This window comes from Podarcis tiliguerta (assembly GCF_965153285.1).
Source record: "Podarcis tiliguerta genome assembly, chromosome: 11".
Classification (NCBI taxonomy): domain Eukaryota; kingdom Metazoa; phylum Chordata; class Lepidosauria; order Squamata; family Lacertidae; genus Podarcis; species Podarcis tiliguerta.
Genome location: NC_139544.1, coordinates 25,434,912 through 25,455,260, shown reverse-complemented (window position 1 = coordinate 25,455,260; position 20,349 = coordinate 25,434,912). Strand labels below are relative to the sequence as shown.

General features: G+C 44.1%; 1 protein-coding gene across 3 annotated transcripts in view; it reads right to left on the bottom strand.

Annotated features, from left to right (window-relative positions):
• Window positions 1–3,107: 3,107 nt before the first annotated feature.
• GIN1 (gypsy retrotransposon integrase 1) overlaps window positions 3,108–20,349 on the bottom strand; it is a 271,168-nt gene continuing 253,926 nt past the window's right edge. The window contains exon 10 of one of the 3 annotated variants that reach the window (XR_014503066.1): window positions 3,108–3,188. The gene's annotated coding sequence lies outside the window, so the exon portion shown is untranslated. Of the gene's footprint in view, window positions 3,189–13,977; window positions 14,115–20,349 lie in introns of those variants that run through there. The other 2 variants (XR_014503067.1, XR_014503068.1) reach the window with 2 other exon arrangements.

The following is a 20,349-nucleotide window of genomic DNA, read 5'->3' as shown; positions in this document are numbered from 1 at the left end:
GTGGCTCCCTGTTCGAGGAATGCTCTCTCCAGGGAAGCTTACCTCTTCAGCCAGGCTTTTGGCTGACTAACATCCTATATTGTTTCTGCCTGGTTTGCTTTTGTTCTTATTATGTATTTTGTGTTTTTATCTTGTATTTTTATGCTGTAAACTACCCTGAGATCTACAGAGGAAGGTTGATATGCAAATTTAATAAATAACAACCACAACAATACATGCACAGAAGCAGTGGCGTAGCGTGGGGGGTGCAGGGGGGGCCGGCCGCACCGGGCGCAACATCTGGGGGGCGCGCACTCGCAGCTCTCTGCCCCTACCTGGCTCACTCACTCTCTCTCACTGCAGTGCTGGCTGTGCGAATCCAATCCGAGCCGCCGGGTCGGCGCCCACTGTGGAGGGGAGGGTGCCAGGCGTGCGGTGCGGTGCAGAGAGAGAGCGAGGGACTATCTGGGAGAGGGACAGTGCAGCAGGGGGGCACAAATTACTTGCCTTGCCCCGGGTTAGGGGGCGCAAATTACTTGCCTTGCCCCGGGTGCTGACAACCCACACTACGCCACTGCACAGAAGACAAGGTGAATGCCCTACTCTAATGGATGAGAGTAAACATTTAACCTTATTTCTGTTTTTGTGTTTTTTTAATCTACCAGTCAGGAATGTTGTAAGGAGCAGTTCAGTGCATGCATGTTTTGAACTTTGCTTTATTATCTCTGCTCCTAATCTTAAAAGCACTTTGTTATGGTTCATTCTCAGATCAGTACACGACTCCTCCAGGTGTTCAGAATCGATGAGACACCCATGGTGATAAATATGCCTGCTAAATAATGTTATGCTCCACCAAAAAAAGTATATAAACAGTTAGTGCTCATCCACACTTCAGCTTGCCCCATGCCTAGAAACCATGGGCCCAAGCACTTTTCCATTTGACCCACTCCTTTCCCAGGGAAAACCTGCTCTTTAATGCTAAATCAGAGCAACCATCAATATGGAATACACTACACACAAAAAACAGGTACTGCTTACCTTAAAAGAAAAAGAAAGCTAGCAGATTTCATACATCTCAGCTGCATAGTTTTGTGCACCCAACATATGTAATAATTGACACCGGAAATTATAAATAAATTCAGTTAGAAACTGAACTATTGACCCCAGCTGTTGGCCCTCATCCAGCTAAAATACTCAGACAATCGAAAGAACATTTTCTCAGAGGTAAATCCCACTGAATTCATCAAGTGGAAGGAACTGCTGAAGTGGTCAAACCAGTTTCTTTGTTACAGTAATGGGCCTAGCCAAGTCTGTTAGGCACTTATTTCTATTTCTAAAGAGCTGCTCAAGTACATATGCATTGCCATAGGAACAGCTGGCTGGTTAGGCTCTTTCAGGAGGGAGTAGGCCTGCTTCTCACAAACACAAACACAAACACAAACACACACACACACACACACACACAGCTGGAAGCTACATAGTTTTGCAGGTAGGAAAACAATTGCCCAGGAACTAGCCTATTGTTTTAGTCCTGTCAGGAGTTGGCCGTTTCCCAGGGTGTCTGGAGTTAGAGGCTAGAAAGACCCAGAGAGGTGTAAGCTGCTGTCTGTGCTGAGTCCAAGGCTATGGCTTTGGGGACAGCAGCCCCAACCCTGGAAGCTTAATGGGGAAGCATGATCTTCTGGAGGGCTAATTATGTGAGTCCTGTGCTCAGTAAGTATGCGCTTATACATTTGTGTAAATAAAGCCATATGTGTTAAAGACACCCTTGTTCATCTGATGGCCACTTTAAACAATAAGATCCATTGAATGAGGTGAATATTAGAAGTGCGGATTCAATTACTGATGCTAAAAACCTAAGCATACTTACTAGGTGAGTAAACTCCCAGGTGAACACAGTGTGGCTTACTTCTAAGAAAACTTCCGTGGGATTGCATTACACAGGGTATATAAGATCCAGTAAATGAAACAGCTAAAGTTGTCCTTAAGGTATTCCTCCCCACACTTTTAGGCATTTTTCCAAGCACAGGCTTATGCCAATGTTAGCATGGTGCAACTCATAACTCTTCATCAATAATACTGGGTGCACCTGCTTTTCTGCAAATGAATACCTCCTCCTCCCTGCTTTTTCTCATTCTCTGCCTGCTTTCTTCTCTCCTCCTTTTAGCACTCTTGCATGCATTCTCTTTCTTCTTACCGCCATCTCTGCCTTTTCTATCATCTCCATACTTCCCATACAGATCTAACAGGAGAGATAAAAAGAGTAAAGGCACACATATCTCGAATTTCTGTTTCAAAAAGCTTCTCTCTCTCTCTCTCTCTCTCTCTCTCTCTCTCACACACACACACACACACACACCCTGGGTGGGCAGCTCAGAGTCAATGGGGAGGGGAGAAAAAAGAGGGGAAGCAGCCGAAACGGGGAGAGAAAAGGACACACCACTCACATCTATCCTGACCACAGCTAGCTGGCAGGGCTTCAGATGTGGAAATTGCTTCTCCATCGCTCTCTCACCACCATTACCATAAGATCGTTCTTGCCATTTTGGGGGGCAAAGATGTAATATACCTGTGCAAATTCCAACCAGTACCAAGCAAGTCAGTGCAGGCAGGGGGGAAACTTAGCAAACGGAAAGTAAAATTAGCTAGAGGATGTTTTAAAACAGCATTACATCTGCCAGTACAAATAATTCTGCAAAGCTGCTATGTTGAAAGAGGGTGAGAGGAGAAAATGGAAAAATTATTCCACCAATCACTCTGATACAGAAATAGAGCCAGGGAATTTCCCTGGAATTTATATTATTTTATATTATTTTTGAAGGACAGAGGACAGCACGAATGGTCACTCAAACGTTTTAGCATGTTGCTGAGAGGTGACAAGAAGTTACAATATCTAGGAATATTTATTAGGTCTGAAATGAAGCACGCAAACATTCTCTATGATTCCAAGGTCTGGTTTTCACACACACACACACACGTGTCCAAAGGCTAGTACAGTGGTAGTACCTCGGGTTAAGTACTTAATTCATTCTGGAGGTCCGTTCTTAACCTGAAACTGTTCTTAACTTGAAGCACCTCTTTAGCTAATGGGACCTCCTGCTGCTGCTGTGCTGCTGGAGCCCGATTTCTGTTCTCATCCTGAAGCAAAGTTCTTAACCTGAAGCACTATTTCTGGGTTAACAGAGTCTGTAACCTGAAGCGTATGTAACCTGAAGCGTCTGTAACCTGAAGCATCTGTAACCCGAGGTACCACTGTAGATATTGTACAGCTGCAGCAACCATGGAAACTTAATGGGGAAGCATAATCTGTTGGAGTGTTAATTATGTGAGTCCTATGTTCAATATATATGTGCTTGTACATATGTGTAAAGAAATATACGCATAAATAAAATCACATATGTTAAAGACACCACTGTCTTTAGTAACTTTCATTCCAAGGAAACCAAACCCTGGGTGAGTGCTGGGACCCCTGAAGTCTCTTGCCACTCAGACATTGGCTTGTGTGTAACAATATAATGGAACAAGATAGTATATTAAATGTGCAGTGCAACCATAGGTACATTTACTCAAAATGTCTGCTTTCAGTGGGACCTGCTCTAGTAAGCATGCTTACAATTGCAGCCTTAAGTTCCATTCCATTCAGCATGTCTTAGTTTTGACAACTGATATCTGCTGCATCAGAATGGAAGCCAAAAGTTAGGAAGGTGATGCATCCCAGCTGAAAACAGTGGGGCTTAAGGACACATAAGCTTCACAGTGGATTACGGCACGACAAATTTGCTGCTACCTTTAAAGAGTTGAAGAAAATATGTTTCCCCTTCAGTCAACTCTACTTGAACATTCTTTCACAAATGAGAGGGTTCTTTGCTTAGTATGTTCAAGCAATCAAAAAAGTTCATCTGCAACTCTAATACAAGTTTAATAAGGTCAGTGTAGTTTGATGACTTTTTAACAGCAATGCTGCTGGGACCATCTGGGTGTTTTAGAGGGATATTCCCCATATTGCTTACTTTGTGTTACCCTCTCAACTTTACAGCATTTTCTGGCCAAAAACAGCTCGGGGAGTGTTTTCCCAGCAAATGCTGAGTTACTGCACAGCTCAGATGAAGGTCAGTAGCCACAGTTTCAACATCTGGTGCTGGCCGACATCCAGTTAGTTAGCAGTCTGCTTCAGGTAACTTGGTTTCCTCAGTGGTGGCTTGCATTATAACAGCCTGTCGCAGAGAGATTACTCAAATGTGGCTGGCTCAGAAAAGTCTCTTTCTCTGTGCAATCAACTTCCTAATAGCTGCTTCTGCAGACTCAGTATATGCATTTCACAAAATGGACCCCAACTTCTCAGTTTTAAAGAGTTGCCTGTGGATTTCTAGCACGTTCCATCCTTTTCTGTGAGGACAGTATGGGCTCATGCACACTTCTGTTTGCCTTGTGATTTCTAGGTACGGGAAAACTCACTGTTTACAGTTGAATTGGAACAAGCATCAATCCACAGAAAACCCAATTGGCATTTGTTCCGATTCAGAAGTAAACAGTGGGTTTTCCCAGGCAAAGCAGCAGGACTAAAGAAAACCCTCTTGGACCCATGCCTAGAAATTACAGGATACTTGGAATAAATTACAGCACAAAAAGAGCTATAGATGAGCCCTGTCTTATGCTGATTGTTCACTTAACATGCCCATTGGTGTGGAAGGAAAAGGGTAGGCTATATAGGTTTGTAAATTGCAATCTGTTTAGGGATAGAGAGCCGAGAAAGAAAGACAGGTCAGGAGACAATGAAAGATGGAAACCTATGTGTCAGGGAACTGCCATCGAAGCCAGAGGGAGAGGGAGGGCTCCAGAGGGATTCCGGAGAGCGTCCCGGGAGGGAGAGAAGCAGCACATCTTCTGGGGAAGGAAATCAGCGTAGCACCAGTGGAGAAGGGGGGCAGATGGGGGAATCGGCGAGGTGGCTCCAAGACTCCTCGCCGGGGACCAGTGGGGAGAGCACGGGTCCCCCAGTGCCCACACCCTCCCTGCGCAGAAGGCTTCCGCGCAGGGAAAGTAGGTGGCGACTAGGCGTCAAAGAACTTTTATGCTGGAAGAAGTTCAAGAAACGCCCACTGACGGATTCTGCCAGCAATTGAGACAGCCACGGGCGAGAGGCTGTCCAGACAGAAAGGGTTCACTCAGGCAACCCACCCAGGTGTGGCGCCGATTTACGCACGAGCAACCCCTAGAACCATTACACTATGCCTGGGGACATTGAAAGTTAATATGTTTCTACTGAAAACCAACTTTTGGATGGGTTCCAAAATATGATTACCTTGAGAAAACAAAAACAAAAAATAGGCTGGTTATGAAGAGGTTGTGTATGCTCAACTACCTGAGAAACGAAAATCAGTCATCAGAAAAACAGGCTCAAAAAGAAGCACCCCAACTTTTTAAATAGAATAACCTACTTCCAAAAAGAGAAAAACTATGATCATAATCATACAGTACTGTGTTTCATGCAAGGAGACCTTTCAAAATGTTGCATTTATGCTTGTGTTCTGTAGGCACCTAACGCTAAACTATAGTGAGCATCTGGCTTTATGTCTGAACCACATGAATGGGTGACTAGGACATGAATTATTTTCTTTTCTTTTAATGTGCTAAAGCAGAAAGTGTTCAGCTAAACGGAGGCATGATCAGCAATCAAACACTAACAGAATCAGTTGTCATTGTAGTGGGCAGGTGAGGTGGTTAGGGCATCTTAAAAACAAAAAGCAAATAGCTTCTTTTCAATATTTGAAGTGACAGAAATTTCCACCACCGTCCAAAGGATAAATTGCATTTGGACTTTATTGAAGCTGACAAATTTCACAGCAAATTGGAGAGGACATAACATTAATACATGTTTTCTAGTCGTGCGTTATTGGGGTAACACTGTTATTTTTAACAGATACATATTTTCCACAGTACACCATACTAACACTTTGAATGCACAAATAAAAAACATTTAAAGTCTACAAATATATATTGATGCATGCCATGCACTATATGATATATGGTTTATTTACACATATATACAACCTGAGCCTACGGTGGAGGAGTTCACAGCATCAACACCACAAAAGAGTATTGTTTCCCCCATCAGCTGCAGCCTTGGATTCAGACAGAAATCAATCAATGCACGCTTTCTCTCAACCCCCCCCCCAACTTGCTGCTTTGCATCTTGCTCACATCACTCCAAAACTCTCCACTCTAAACTCTGCCTTTATCCTTCTAACCAACGTGAGTTGAGGGAGGGGGCCCCGCCTACTTGCTTTCTTGCACAGAGCCCCTGTCTTTGTTCTCATAATGACCCATCACCCAGGCTATCACCTGACCAGACTAGACTGTCTATTCCAAGAATTAGAAAGGGATCCAGATATTCAGCCTAACCCCCTGAAATTTTCATAACTATATATACCGTATTTTTTGCTCTATAACACGCACCTGACCATAACACGCACATAGTTTTTAGAGGAGGAAAACAAGTAAAAAAAGTATTCTAAACAAAACAGTGGATGTATGATTTTTGTGGTTCATGCTGTGGCCACAGACATGTGATCTGACAGTGAGTTTGGAGTAGCCCAATGCAAATATCCTGAGGATCCATGTGGATCCATGCTTTGTAACCACGTTTTTGCACCACTGCGGCCCCAGGCAACAGTGGGTGCATGATTTTTTTGGTGCAAGATGTAGCCATGGACATGCTATGTGATCTGATGGTGAATTTGGGGTGACCCAGTGCAAAAATCCTGAGGATCCATGTGGATCTGTGCTTTGTAAGCACATTTTAAGTGGGGAGGGAAGGAAAAGCACTCAAGGGACAAGGAGCACGCGTGGGGTGTGTGGAGAAGAATGCTGCTAATAATGCAGGAGAGGGGTTTAAGGGGAGAAGGAACATGCGTGGGGTGGGTGGAGAAAGATGCTGCTAATAATGAAGAAGAGGGGTATAAGGGGAGAAGGCTCCTCTCCTCTCCCACTTTGCTCCTTTAAAGCAAGCAGGCTCTGCTTTTCTCCCTCCTCCCCGCTCATCCCAGGCTTAGCAAGCTGAAAAACTTTGCTGCTATATAGCGAGCTGAGTGGGGAGGAGAGAGGGGCAGAGAGCCTGATTGCTTTAAAGGAGCCAACCGGACAGGAGCCGCTTACACTCGTGTAAGGGGCTCCTCTCCTCTCCCGCTTTTCTCCTTTAAAGAAGCATGCTCTCTGTCCCTCTCCCACTCTTCTCCCGCTTTGCTGTTTCAAAGCAAGCCACGGAGGAGGGAAGGAAGGGGAACGATGGATCCTCTGCTCACGACTGCAGCAGATCCCCACCACCACCTGTAGGCATTCCCTCCATAACATGCAGAGACATTTCCCCTTACTTTCTAGGAGGAAAAAAGTGAGTGTTATGGTGCAAAAAATACGGTGTATGTGTATATATATATATATATATAGTTTCATTTATGTAACCTGAAGGAGCGTCTCCACCCCCATCATAGAACCCGGACACTGAGTTCCAGCTCTGAGGGCCTTCTGGCGGTTCCCTCCCTGCGAGAAGCAAATTTACAGGGAACCAGGCAGAGGGCCTTCTTGGTAGTGGTGCTTGCCCTGTGGAACGCCCTCCCACCAGATGTCAAAGAAATTAACAACTATCTGATGTTTAGAAGACATCTGAAGGCAGCCCTGCTTAGGGAAGTTTTTAATGACTGATGTTTTAATGTATTTTTAATCTTTTGTTGGAAGCCGCCCAGAGTGGCTGGTGAAACCCAGCCAGATGGGTGGGTTAGAAATAATAAATTATTATTATTATTGTTGTTGTTGTTGTTGTTGTTGTTGTTAGTTTTTTAAAAATCCAAATTATAGATAAAGTCAATGAAAGAACAATGCTTTCAAAGAACACTTGAAATGGGCTAGTATCTTTCCTTATATTGTACATATGACAGAGAAGACTTCTCAGAAGCACTGTTTGTGACAAGGTGGGAGAAAAGTGGTTAGAGAAAGAAGAAGACAGCTAATAAAGTAGAGAAGTGGCAGATGGGAGATGGCGGGGAGGGAACAGTGGATATAGTCAGTTTCTAACCCCTGCCCTTTCCTCCAAGGACATGGAGCTTTGAAAAGAGTTGAAAATGGGCAGCCTGTAAAGTATGCTACACATTAGCCAATTCCCTCTTGCCTCTGTTTGTTCTCTGTTTGTCACTTAAGAGCAGATCCTATATCAATGAAGCAGCCAGTAGATTTCCCACCTTAGAACATACTTTTGTTCACATTACTTCCCTTAGTATCATTTGGGGACAGCGAGTAGCTTTCTATCTCTATTAGATTTTCCCCACCTCTTGCTCTCATGTGTAAATCCCATTGTGCCATTCTGTTGTATCCTCAGTTAACATGTTTGCTTCTCTCAAATCCTCCACCCCCACGCCAAACTACATTAAAAAAAAATACTTCTGGCTTATGTTTCCCAAGCCCCTAGCTTTTCCTTCTCTACTCCCCTGATTTCTATGTCCAGACATCATCATTACATGGAACCCTAAGCTAAAGCTAAAAATAGTATGTTGCCAATAAATAAAACCTCATGTTCCTAGTCATTCTACCCCCACCTCCTCAATTAAGAAATTTGCAGTCTGATTTCACTTTCCGTACTACATCACTTCCCCTTCCACATTTCTTCCCATTCATGATGAAAATGTTTGAACATTCTATACAGTTTTTCAACATGATGGGGCAAATAAACGTTGCCACGTAACAATGGGCACCTAGATAGTCTCGCTCCTCTATCCCTACCTGCCCACGGGTTAGGGGGCACAATACTTGCCTTGCCCTGGGTTCTGGCAACCCACACTACAACACTGGCTCAAGTCCCTTAAAGTTTGTCATATATTAATGGAGTGCTTGATTAGCTGGCTAGCTCATCAGGGTTTTCTTGGAATTCTCTTAGTGGGTCAGGCTAATGGAAGCATTTTGTTGCAGGTGCCCCAATTGCCCAAGTCTTCCACCCTCACTGCCTTGGAACAGACACTCTTTAGCTGAGTCACGGTGTTGGTAATCTGTGAGAAGGAGGTTGAGAAACTCTCTTTCCTCCATCCCCATTTTCTCAGTACTGAAGAGAAGGGTGAAATGGAAAGATGCAGGAAAACACTGAAACCCAAAACTGAGTCACAAGGGGATAATCAAAAGGGAGTAGCAATGGGTTACTGAAATTTGCCTCTGCGCTGCTGGGCCATTTCACTGACACACATTCGGGGTGGGTCAGTGTTACTGCACATGCACTAGTTCAACTTGTTATGGAGATTCCCTCAACTGGGTAGATCCAGCAACTCGACTAATTAGCTATTAAGCTGGAGCTGAGAATTCAGCTTGGAAAAATATGTGTCAGCTTAGGGATTTCATTATCACACAGGTGCACAGGTGTTGCAAGCTAAAACTGCCTCCATGTGGTTTTTCCATGTCGCAGAGGCATAATGTGGAAAGGGGGCTGTCACCCACAGCACAGGGTTTTTTTTGGGGGGGGGCACATTCCTTTGTTGCATCTTTCTCTCCACCTGGAGGGCGGCTCAAGAAGGATGCAACAGGAATGTGCCCTGCCAGCCCTGTGCCACTTTTGCAAGTCTCCCAAATGATGATCTCGCAGCGTGCTATAACTCCATCCCTCAAAGCAGGGTGGCACAGACTGCACTGGAAGACCAGGTGCAGCCCCACTCAACTCCACTGGACAGGGGTTTCTCTGATAGCACACCTGCCACGTCTCCATGGCGCTCTGCCCCCATGGTGTGCCACAAGCACCCTGGCATGCACACACCTGCCCTGAGCACCAGCAAGGAATGCTCCCCCACTGGCTGGAAGATCAGCATATCCATCTCAACACGTCTGCAGTTTCTACCACTGGAATACGCAGCCCTGAAACAGAAACACTTAATGCGATGAAGAAGAACCACACAATGAAATGTGGTTAATGAAGAGGTCCTCTCATGTCAAGAAGTAACATGTAGTCCTAACTGGTTTCAAGTGGGGTGGAATGGACCATTGGGAGCTGCCTTAGACCACTGGTCCGTCTTGCTCAGTTTTGTCTACACTGACTTGGCACTGTCTCTCCAGGGTTTCAGGCAACCCAGTCCTTCCCAAGGAAGTCAGGGGCTGAGCCCGAGAGTTTCTAATGAAAATGTATGTGATTTACCACCCAGTATCAGCCTCCTCCCTTTTGCTTCACTCAAGGAAGTGAGAGGTGAAGCAGTGCCTCAACTGAGGCAGCAATTTTTAATTCTAACCTTTAAAGCCCTATAAGGCCTAGGACCCTCGTACCTACAGGACCGCCTCTCTTGGTATGTCCCACGGAGGACCTTACGGTCTTCAAATAAAAACAACTTGGAGATCCTGGGCCACAGGGAGGTTAGGCTGGCCTCAACCAGAACCAGGGCTTTTTTGGCCGTGGCCCCGTTCCGGTGGAACGCTCTGTCACAAGAGACTAGGGCCCTGTGGGACTTGACATCTTTCCGCAGGGCCTGCAAGACAGAGCTGTTCCACCAGGCCTTTGGCCAAGGCACAGTCTGACCCCCTCCTTCTGTGATCCTCATAGAACTCTAGCCCAATGGTTGCCACTAATTTGATTCTGAATTGATTTTAGAATGTATTTTAATTAATTGACTGTGATTTTATGTAAATTGTGCTATTTTTACTGTTGTTAGCCACTCTGAGCCTGGCTTTGACTGGGGAGGGCGGGATATAAATAAAATTTTATTATTATTAAAACATAATTGCCATTTGAAGAAGGCCTGAATGGCTGGGAATCCTAATTCTTACTGATTGCATTTATAGCCCATCTTTTTCTTCAAGAAGCTCAAGGTAGCGTACATGGTTCTCTCCCTCCTGGTTTAATTCCCACAGCAACCCTGTGAGGTAGGTTAGGCTGAGAGGCAGTGACTGGCCCAAGAACATCCAGTCAGCTTTATGACCAAGTGCGAATTTGAACCCCACATTCCCAGGCCCTTGTTTAACGACTACACTGGCTCTTCTCGGGTCTAGTGTCTGAAATTCTGTGTCTATTGTGTGCTGTAGCTTATAAATAAGTTAGAACAACCTTGGCAGGAAACTTAAAAAGATTTATCAGAAAACAGTACAGTTCCAGTCTATGCCTGCTTTCCAAAGGAAACCAGAGTGATACAGATGAAACTTTATAAGAATAATTTATACCTAGTTACTAATAACCCCTACCTGGGTAATTAGGCAAACATAATACAGGAGATTCTTGCTGTAAAGTTTGTTCATTTGTTCATTTTCCAGTTTACTCCTTCCTTCCTTCCTTCCTTCCTTCCTTCCTTCCTTCCTTCCTTCCTTCCTTCTAGCAAGCCCCACAACTGCTCTAGTCTCAGAGAAGAAAAACATAGTCTGCTTAGTTAATATACTGTAGTTTTTAGGAAATTAAAAGAAAAAATGTCAGGGCATTCTGAGGAATGGGTAGATTTGCACTAGTACCATTTTTTAGGGAGGCCCAGTGCTTTTATAATGCGTATATATTATTTATTCATCTTACTTTTTTTAAAAAAAATCAGGGTTTTATTTTATTATTTAAAACAGTTGCAAAACTGCTCCTTCAATGTTCCTTTTTCTCAGCTGCAGTGATGTTACAGGCACTAACCAAGAGACACCTGCAAACTTCCTCTTTCTTCCGGAAGAATGAACCAGAATACTGCAGGCAGTGCTTGAAACATGCTAGAAACACCACAGCAAGATGATTTTTAAAAAATGTAAATAGGAACTGCTGCAGGCAATGATGACACATTCATATCACAAGGAAAATGTCACATCTGCACACAGTCCAAGACACAGGCTGGAGAACATTGCTAAAGCAATGCAGAGGAGGGGTATGCATGAAAATAGCACACAGACATGATTCATCCTCACAAGTGCAGTGTGGTGAAAGGTGGGAAATGTTTTAGCTTGTTTTGAAATATTGCATTTTATAGAAACTTTTAAGCCGAGCCCTAAAACTCAAGGAAATTAGTTTTTTTAATAGGGCATTTTCATTTTTTAAAAAAAGGTGTAGGGAAAAGATCTAGGTGTTTGAGTGAACAATTTGAACATTGCTTTCCCCCCAATGTGGAAAAACACTCATATTTTTGCCAGTTCAGTGCACTGAAATTGCTTTGCCTTCTAGGATCGCAGTAATCCACTGAGCATCAGTACAATTGTAGAACAATTTGTGTATGGCAAAACTGCTTCTATAAGTACAGAACAAACACATGCTTGGATCTGTTCTTGGGCAAATTCATTCATTTTCGGTCAGACTTGTGGAAGTGAATCCATCCAGTATAATCTTGGGGACTGTGGCCCGTACAAAAAAGTTACTGCAAGTGTAGGTGGCAAAGAGACCAGGCAGACTCTACCATTAGCCAGATGTTTGGGGAGGGGAAGGAACAGTATCAAGGAATCAGAGGAGAGGTGTGTGTACCATGCTCTCCTGAGCCCTGAACACTAACCTGATATCCATCTAGATGACGTGATGTTGTGATATTGCATGTGCAACATTATGAGGAGCCAAGGGGTGGAGCTGAACATCCTCTGATCATAGAGGGGGCCCAGCACCCTCAAAAAAATACAAAGGGGAGCTGAAACTGCCTTGGCACCTAGGAGCATTGGGGCCTATACATGTGGAAGATGCTTCCAGTATTGAAGTAAGATTAAACTTCACCTCAAGTCAACAAAATGTCTTTGACCAACCCTACAGATCCTTCAAAATTCAAAGAATCATAGAACTGTGGAGTTGGAAGGGATATCAAGCACCATCTAGTCCAACCCCCTGCGATGCAAGAATCACAGCTAAATATTGTGAAGATACAAAAAGGGTTTGAAAAGCAATACTTGCATTTGGTTTGAACTAATTTACACTGAGAGCTACCCCCACCCTGAGCCTTCAATTTCCACTGGTGCAAAGGAATAAAACCACAATGTTATCCTTTCTGGCAGAGTTAAAGTACTCATTGACAGGGCTGTCTTAAGCATATGCGGCGCCGGGGTGCAAAGATCCACCCGGCGCCCCCACCCCACCCCAGGTTGCCCAATCCCAGGTGCGCAGGAGGGCGGAGCCGGCCGGCTGCCTCAGCATCTCACTGACTCGGTCGCCCCTGAACTCGCGGCGCAGAGCCACCTGCAACAGAAGAGCCCGCCAGGTGCTCTGACCAACAGGTGGGCTCTTTCCCGGACTCAACTCTCGGGCCCCGGACTCTTGGCCTGGCACCCCTGAGAGCCTGGCGCCCGGGTGCCCCGCACCCCTAACGCCTATGGGTAAGATGGCCCTGCTCGTTGGCACTGACAAGAGAAAGGGCTGGTGAAAGTTCCTCATTGGAAGAACAGCAAGAGGGATTGAGCAAACTTGTTGGGTGGCTTTTATGTTCAACGTGTCTGAATGTCCAGTGACAAGCAATGCGTTTATGTGAATAATGTGCTGGCACCCTGCATTGCATAAATCAATGGCACTGTTGTAACCATCCAGCTAATATAACTTAGATAGTAAGAAGGGCAAATCAGTAAGCGGTGCAGGTCACCTCTTATAATCCTGCCCATCTGCCAATAAATTAGATCTATATCAGTAAGCATGAAAATGTCACTTTTCTGGAACAGTCTAGTAAAAGCACAGAAGGTCATGTTTAGAATGCATCTGACAAAATAGCTGTTGCCCTTATAAGAAAATTCTGTCTTTATGTATATTGTAGCTTAAGTTGCTTAAGTATTCGATGTCATGCCTCTCCTTTATTCGTTTTGCTTTTCAATCTTTGGTTCATTTTAAAACCCCTGTAGAGTTGTGTCATAAAGCACACACTATAGTAAGTATGGGTTATTAGAGGAGAGGTAGCAGGGCCGAATTTAGGTTTGATGAGGCCCTAAGCTACTTATATGTCAACCTGTCCTTTGTCATCAACAAATTGTCACTGTTTTTTGTGTTGAATATACACTATAGTGGTACCTCAAGTTAAGAACTTAATTTGTTCTGGAGGTCCGTTCTTAACCTGAAACTGTTCTTAACCTGAAGCACCACTTTAGCTAATGGGGCCTCCTGCTGCTGCTGCTGCCACGCCACCGCTGCACGATTTCTGTTCTCATCCTGAAGCAAAGTTCTTAACCCGAGGTACTATTTCTGGGTTAGCGGAGTCTGTAACCTGAAGCGTCTGTAACCCGAGGTACCACTGTATATGGTAAATTATGGACCTAATAGGTATCTAAAGCCATTTGCACATGTCGCCATGCAACCAGTCCATGCAGAATGTAGGCACCCTATATATAGAATGAGCAAACCAGTGATATTTTAGGGTGCAGGCTAGCAGACGGGGCCCATTACTTACATCATCATAGGAGCCTACACAACACAAAACACTGTTGCTGTATGTAGGTTTTATTTTATTTGTTTTTATCTTATATTTTGGAAATGTACGTCCAGGGTGTTTTTTCCCCTTTAAAGTTTTTGGGAACCCCCAAGGGACTGGGGCCCTAAGCTATAGCTTGTTTAGCTTATATGTAAATCCAGCACTGTGGAGTAGTACCTCTGGTGGGGGACATGTTGTGCTCCTTCTGGGGTAATTTGTCTATCTTTGGTCCCCTCCCTGCACTCAGCTCTCACCTGTGACTCCTAGACATTGTCAACATGCAACAGTGGCCACATCCTGGCAACAGCTTTGACTGACCAGCTTAACCAGGTGAGGGTAGCCTTGATGAGTTAAGGACCTCCCCTGCATGCAATGACAGGCTCTGGTGGATTGACCCTATGGTGGGACCAGTGGTCCAGAAGGTAGTTTCTGCATGTGCTGTAGAGGGAAATGAGTGACAAATGGGGCTTGCAGACTGGGAAGGTGGCCTATTTAGGAGAAGGAAAACTCTGATCCTTAACCTCCTCTGCTTACGGGTTATCTTTGGGGGAAGAAAAGGCTAAGGAATAAACCCTACACAAATCCAGAGTGGAGTCCCTCAGGCAGTTGGATGGCATCTTGTATGCCTCATTCTGGAAACTTCTGCAGCCGAGCTGGTGCTAAGCCTATTGCTCTGCTTTCCTTTAAACCACGCCAGCAAGACTGAGAGGGGGGGTCTTTTCTGGGCAGCCCAGGACCTCCATACACACTGCCCAGGCTTGCATCCTGGGGAGGTCACTTCAGTACGGTTAACACAGCGGTTTGACTTCACCCCTGAGGGCGCACTCCATTCTCCCTTGAGGCAGATGCATGCCACAACAATCTTAACTACTGAGATATATATACATAACTTTTGTGAAAGTCTACCCGTTCTTGATAGTGGGACGCGGGTGGCGCTGTGGGTAAAACCTCAGCGCCTAGGACTTGCCGATCGCATGGTCAGCAGTTCGAATCCCCGCGGCGGGGTGCGCTCCCGTCGTTCGGTCCCAGCGCCTGCCAACCTAGCAGTTCGAAAGCACCTCTGGGTGCAAGTAGATAAATAGGGACCGCTTACCAGCGGGAAGGTAAATGCTGTTCCGTGTGCTGCGCTGGCTCGCCAGAGCAGCGATGTCACGCTGGCCACATGACCCGGAAATGTCTGCGGACAGCGCTGGCTCCCGGCCTATAGAGTGAGATGAGCACACAACCCTAGAGTCTGGCAAGACTGGCCCATACGGGCAGGGGTACCTTTACCTTTACCTTACCCGTTCTTGATAGAAGTTGTTTCCAGATGGGTGTTGATTCCTAGAAAAGAGAGACAGACCACAGAGAAAGAAAGGGCTAGAATCCACCAGAATAGCAGCACATTAAGCCATCTACCCATGAGGAAATTCCATAACTACAGTATTCCTTTCAGTTTCATAATAATGATAATAATAATTAATAATAATAATAATAAAAAAAATTATTTATACCCCGCCCTCCCCAGCCAAGAGGAGGCTCAGGGCGGCTAACAACCAATAATAAAAACAAGTTGATTAAAATACAATTTAAAAGATTAAGATACAAAGTTGAATTAAAAGTTGAATTTTCTGATAACTGAAAAAAATATTGGGAGAGGGCTGTGTTTTGCTCACAGTGTTGTTCAGATGTCCTGTAAAAGAGAATGAATAAAGCATGACTATTCCACAGTAAATGCCCAGTGTGGAAGCAGGTAAAAAGATTTTAAATGTAATTTTAAATGTAAGTCAACTGTAGTTAACCAGCTTAAATATGAGCAGGCCATTTGTGCTGTCGATTGAGTCACTAAATGCCAGATGTGGTTTAGGTAAAGATATTTACAAGGAGGGATGAAATGTGTGCCTCAACTACCTACAAGCTTACTGTGAGTAGCTGCTTCAAAAGCAAGAAAAACTGGCACCCCTTGACATTTTTTAATGCACTGTTATGTTGACAAATGAATTGCATAAATGCATTCATCATCTGGATGATGCAATAGAGAATGCAGAGCCGTAAGACATTTGGGAGACAAGAGCTGCGATGAAGAGATTGTTTTTGTGAAGCAGTCTATGAGTAGGTTGAGTTGCCTCCACTGGCACAACTTGACACACCTAACGTTTAGCAATAATGTTTTATAATGTGGTTTCAAATTGGCATGCAGCAATAGCAGGACAAACTTGCCCTGTTTGACAAGTTGAACCATATGGCACTGCTGTAAGTATGTTTGTGCAATCCACTCTCCAGGCAGTTGCAACTATTCATTCATGTAGATTTAGGCAAATGTCATTCCCGTCTTCAACTGTACAATATAATTTTGTACCTAAGTATCCAATGGGGAAAGTGAACCTTTAAAAGACATGAAGCAATTTTTGCCTTCTAGTAATCCCCTTTATGAAATAGTACTGGCAGTTCAGCATAATGAGAAGTTATTTTGTAAAAGAAGAGATTAGCATGTTGATATTTTCTTAACAAAGTTAACATACTTTTTTGATTGTGTAAGTTTTGTCATCTTAGATACAAGTTCTTTCTTATTCTTTCTGCATATGTACCTCCAGGATCCAAAAAATGAAGACAACGGCTGCGAGAGTTCTGGTAGCACAAGGATGGAAGACTGAAGAAACCCCAACTAAAGAATCATGACAAGAAAAAATGATGGACTATGCAGAACTGGCAAAACTGATATATAAGCTACAAGACAAGGATAATTGTGACTTTAAGGATGAATGGGAACCCTTTACAAAGTATCTGAAGACGCAACAAAGCGATCTGGACTCCTTGGCAGGTTTTGAATAAACATTCACAAACTTTTTATTGATAATAATCAGCTAAATAGTTTGAGGATCTATACAACTTTGTAACATGCAGAAAACAGCATTCTTAGAGAAACCAAAGACTGGAACTGAGGGAAGTCGTGGGGTGGCGGGGTTGTGTGGGAGGGGGAGGGAGGAAAAATGGGGGGGGGGACAAGGGTGATATGTTGTTGGATAATATGTCTTGTTATAATTTTGAATATTTTTTTAAAAAAAAGAAACAAAAAACACACCAAAAAATGAAGTTCCTGGATACTTCAAGGCTCCCTCACACTGGCAGGTGACTAAACTTTGGCAACAAACAAACAACAATTCAAACTACTGTATAGGAAGCCAACTTAATTTACACTGACTTAAACTATGTGTAACTTTACCTCAGTTACAAACTCTGTTCAGGAATAGAGCTACTCTTAAAAATGTACTTATACCACCTGTTCTGCCAGTGTAACTTCCACTGAGTTGCTAGGTCATGTGACCAAGCTGAAGATAGTTTGGAATAGGAGTATGGAAATATACATATTTTGTGTGTGTTCTGCAATTTCCATCGCCCCATCCTGCTCTTTTAGGACCCTGGCTACCCTAGCTTCAGCTCAGTGAGGGTTCCTTCAGCTGAGCTAGGATGGAGGATTTATGCTGGCATATCTTTGAGTTGAGATGAGGGACTTCAGCTGGCATGGCCCTAACCCAGCCAGAGATCCACTTATGCCAACCCCTGGAAGATCTTTGGCTTTGGGCTGCTCCCTGAAACACTCAAATATAAAAGATTGTACTTTGTTAACCTACTCTTATCTCTAATAAATTATTTCCATTTGAGAGAGAGGTCCTAAGTAGTGATTAGAATGACATGAGTAAAACAGATAGCATTCATTCTTAATCTATCTTCCTGCCTAACGCCACACAGTGCTCAGGTTTGTCTTTCTCTGCCTCTTAAACTGAATCTTGTGCAGTCAGAATCTTCTAGCTACAGGGAAGTGACCTCCTAATAGATGCCAAACAAAGTCTCAGATATAGCTCCTGGCTTTCTGCTGCACAGGCCGCAATATATCTCTGTTGCAAGTACCAGCTTACTTCGCAAAAGCCTACTTAAACAGCAGCAGGAAGAGGAATCATATAAAAGGGAATGCAATTTTCCTTTCTTAGCATCTGTTTTGAGCATCGTTTGAAAACTGAGATTGAACTGAGCTTAACACTTACACTGGGATGGAGAACTTTTCTAGCCCAGCAATCCAGAATGTTATCACCTCCCCCCCCCCCACTTCTCCTGGGCCAAGTTTGACAGGTGAGCTGACACCAGGTGATTGGAAGACCCTCTCAAAGTACTATCTTGCTCTGCGCTTTGAAAGAGCCTTTGCAAACACTTTCAACCAGCTTGTCAGCAATGCCTGCAAATACTCTTTCAGTCAAGCCCTGCGCTTACCTGACCCACACCTGATATAAGGGCAGGTGGGGTAGCTTGGCAAAATGTCCTCATGGACCAAATGGGGAGGTCCCGCCCCAATTTACACTATATAGGTCAGCTAGTTCTCAACTAATTTTTTTAATTGCCATGTGTCTTTGTTGTCTGATAGACTTTTTTAAAATAATAATAATAATCTGGGATTTCGCCTCAAAGAACATGCGCTGACAGGTAAACCTACTGGCAAAAAGCCAAGAACAAAACAGAAACCTTGATCTGATGGCCACTTTATACAAGAAGCTCAATTGAATGAGGTGGATATTAGGAGTGCAGCCCCAATCACTGATGCTGCAGGCCTATGCACACTTACTAGGTGAGTAAACTCCCAAGTGAATACTGTGGGACTTACTTCCGAGAAAACATGCATAGGAATTGCATCACGCAGGGTATAGAAGATCTATTAGGTGACACAGTTAAAGTTGTCTTTAAGGTATTCCCCCCCACACACACTTTTAGACATTCTTCCAAGCACAGGTCTATGTTAATGTTTGTACAGTGCAACTCATAACTCTTCATCAATAACTGATAAGCTTTGCTCTGTACAAGGGATATGAAGCATGCAAGTACTGACTGCATCTCTTTTTCTACAAATGAATATCTCCTGCTCCCTACTTTATGTGTGACATTTATTTGGCAGGTGGGAGGGGAGGAGTTAACTGGAGTTATAAAGAGCAGGGACCACAGTCATAGAATCATAGAACTGTAGTGTTGGAAGAAGAAGAAGAGTTTGGATTTGATATCCCGCTTTATCACTACCCCAAGAAGTCTCAAAGTGGCTCACATTTTCCTTTCCCTTCCTCCCCCACAACAAACACTCTGTGAGGTGAGTGAGGCTGAGAGACTTCAGAGAAGTGTGACTAGCCCAAGGTTACCTAGCAGCTGCATATAGATTAGCAGAGACGCGAACCCGGTTCACCACATTACGAGACTACCGCTCTTAACCACTACACCATACTGGAAGGGAGCACACATGGCTTATTTAGTCCAACCCCCAGCAATGCAGGAATATTTTTGCCCAATGTGTGGCTTGAACCCACGACCCTGAGATTAATAGTATTATGCTCTACCAACTGAGCTATCTTGGCAGTCTTTGTCGGGGGGGGGGGGGCAAACTGATCACAGCTGTGTTAAAATCTGGTATGTCTTTATTTATTTCTAAGGGCATCTCAGAGTCAGTGGGTAGAGGAGAAAAAAGAGGGGAAGAAGATGAAGGGGAGAGAAAAGGACACACCACCCACATCTCATCCTGGCCACAGTTAGCTGGCAGGCTTTCAGATGTGGCAGTTGCCCCACCAGTTGTGGCAGGATCTCCTACCCCCATTGCCATGGGACCACTCTTACGGGTTTCTGGGCAAATATGTAATATAACCAGTGCTTTTTTTCTGGGAGGACACAGGGGTACGCATACCCCTAAACATTTTGTGAATCTAAGTTTGGCCTCATTGAGGGGCAGTATTTCAATATGAGTGGGAAAATGAGAGTACCCCTAAACATTTTTAAAGAAGGGGGGGCAAGCTCTGAATATAACTGTGCAAATTCCAGCCAGTACCAACCAAGTCAGTGCAGGCAGAGTAAAAACTTAGCAAACTGAAAGTAAGGTTAACTAGAAGATGTTTTGAAACATTATTACATCTGCCAGTACAAAGAATTCTGTCAAGCTGCTGTGCTGAAAGAGGGTGAGAGGAGAAAACAGAACATTATTCCACAGATGGATTTAATGTAGAAATAAAGCCATGAAATTCTCCTG